The sequence below is a fragment of the Wasmannia auropunctata genome, unplaced genomic scaffold, assembly GCF_000956235.1.
Source record: "Wasmannia auropunctata unplaced genomic scaffold, wasmannia.A_1.0 LD336088.1, whole genome shotgun sequence".
NCBI classification, from domain to species: Eukaryota; Metazoa; Arthropoda; class Insecta; order Hymenoptera; family Formicidae; genus Wasmannia; species Wasmannia auropunctata.
The window spans coordinates 3,952,423-3,955,351 of NW_012026802.1; the positions used below are offsets into that span (position 1 = coordinate 3,952,423).

At 24.4% G+C, this 2,929-nt stretch overlaps 1 pseudogene; it reads left to right on the top strand.

Moving 5' to 3' along the window:
* The first annotated feature begins 6 nt into the window (after window positions 1-6).
* Window positions 7-1,901, top strand: LOC105448320 (annotated as a pseudogene).
* Window positions 1,902-2,929: the final 1,028 nt, after the last annotated feature.

Here is a 2,929-nt window from a genome sequence, read left to right on the forward strand (position 1 = left end):
ATAATAAATTCTAACAAAGCAGCAGGATTAAATTATTTTTTTAATATAAAATGCCATAAATTTTGTATATATATTTTAGAGCATAGAAAACAATCAAAATTTAGCTAACATTGGTGATAAAAATTTTACAAGAGATGATACAATACAAGAGATGAATAACGCTGAAAATAAGAAAGAAAGAATATTATCCCCAAAAAATACGTCTATTTCTCAAAATATGTTTCAATTAGAATCAATGCCCGACATTGATGATTTATTGCAACAATCAAAAACGGGTAGAATAATTTTATGTGCTTCTAAAACTAAAGATTTGTCTGCATCAATGAGAAATAAACTGTGCAACGTAATTATTACTTATATGGAGAATCATAATATTGTGTATGTATCTAATATTAATATTATAAATATTATTTCTTTTTCATAATTTATTGATTGAATAACTTTACGTATTAATAATTATATACTTATAATAATGTTTGCAGTATGACAAACGAAATAGCCAAAAGCATTTCAGAACGTATTGTAAAGATATTTCCTTCTGAAGCTGAAGGTACATATTTTATAGAAGGAATAAAAAAGATCCATAGTCAGAATAAGAAATCTATACCTGCAAAAGGCAAATTATTGTCATGTTGGCGCAATAGAAAATATGCTTTATCAAAATTAAAACACATCTCAATATTAGAATCCGAAGTTGACACTGTTGATAATTTTGATGATAATGATGGTAGGTAAAGTATTAAAGAAATGCTTTCAAACGAATATTATATAATTGTTATGTTTTTAGTGAGCGATGAAGATGTTAAAAAAGCTGTGGACTGGTTAAAAATTAACCAAGCACCTTGGGAGATAGTTTTGGAGAAATAGAATTTAACTTCTAAATATCGATTACAAGTGTTAACGAAATCACCTGATAAAATATTGAGTAACATATTTGAAGAATGGCCGCTTTTAAAACACCCATATGGATATAAACTTATCAAACTTGATTTTGATCAAATGCAATTAACAAATTTCTCTTTAACTTTAGAGAAATGGAATGATTTTTTTAACACAATAAAACAAAATGTAGAACTTGCGAAAAATGATGATTTCTCAGATTTAATAGAAACATTAAATTTGGATACATCTGAAGGTAAATTAATTCATACTATACTTATACTGTATTATATTGCAGATTATAACTTAATGATTTTTTGTTTCTTATAGATTCTAAATTGGCAATTACAATACAGTTACTTTCACACATGATATCCTCCAAAACAAAAGGTCAAACAAAAAGGGGCAAAAAAAACTACAATAAAGCATCTATTGTTCTGTCAAGAGATAGCATGATAAAATATGTAACTGTAAGTATATTGAATTTAAAGTGATATATTGAAATCTAAAGATTTCATTTGGACACTTACATGTCGTGTTTTAATTAATTCAAAATTTGATTATATAATATTATTGTAGACTTCTGCTGATATTACAAAAATTCGTCAAGAAGTCAGCAATAAAGCAAAAGAAATACAAATATCTGTACAACCTTATATAATAGTTGTGGGATCAATTGCAAACGTGTCACACTCATACGTCACAATTGATGAAGTTTTGTATTCGACGGAATCTACGTTAGAAGCTTTAGATGTTTGCTTCAAAGCTTTCCACGTATTAAAAACAAACTATCCAGATGCTAGTAAGCATTTATGGATGCTTATACAAAAAGGATTATATCAATTCCACACACAGTGGGATGTGTCATATTCAAATACAGAACATATATTGAAAAAGCTTACAAGAAATGCAACCTAAAATGACGAAGTATGTAATGAACAATTGAAGTAAGTCACCTTTTTTTTTATAAAATTATTGAAATTGAAGTAAGTCACCAGTTTTTTTTATAAAATTCTTTTTTTTTTAATCTGAATAATTTAATGAAAGATTTTCTTTTCTTAATTTACAAAACTATGTTTTGTATTTAGATAATATATTTAGATAAAGGCAAGTTTATAACTTCGTTCTGTTTAATTGACTTTATATAATTATAATTAATATATAATTTATATTATATATACATGTGTTTTATATATACGTACACACGAAATACATATAACATGTAACTTGAACACATATATTACTAATGTTTGTAAGAAAAAATTTTTTTTATCACATTTTATATGAAAATTTAATATTAAATTTAAAATATATGCGTTATAAGTTAAATTTCAAACTTCTATATCCAAAATGTTTAATTGTATGTTTTGTAATGAGGTGTTCTCTCACTTCAAACATCTCAAATGTCACGTTAAACTTAAGCATATTGATCAATTATATTCAGAAACTAAATGTAATTTTTCAAGTTGCATGAAATCATATAGTACTGTTTATTCATTATTTAGACACATATGTACAGCCCATGATATTGAATCTGATAAAGAATATAAAACAAAAAATAAAGAACCGGCTAAGTCATTAAACAAATCAATAATTAAAGCAACGAATTCTCAGGATGTAAATCTAGTAGACAATACTGCAAATTTAGAACCTATAATTAATATACAAAATAATAATAACCTTTCTCTTGAAAATTTCAGTTCTGAAATATTAAATATGACATTATCCTTAATTACAAGATTATATTCTTTTGAAAATTTAAATAGAAAGAATGTTCATAAAATTATTAATGAATATTTTTATATTTATTTGTCAGACAGTTTCGAAATATTAGAAAATAAATATGGCGATACAAATAATATATGTAATTATTTAAATATTATAAAAAACAGTTTTAAAATATTTAAAACAGAGTATCACACTTTAAAATATTTAAGTGATATTAATTGTTTAATAAAACCATCAGAAATAAAAATTCATTCTTTTTTAGCTCCCAAGAGAAAAAAATTAAAAAAACAATTGGTTGTACGTTATAAAAAAATTGCTGTAA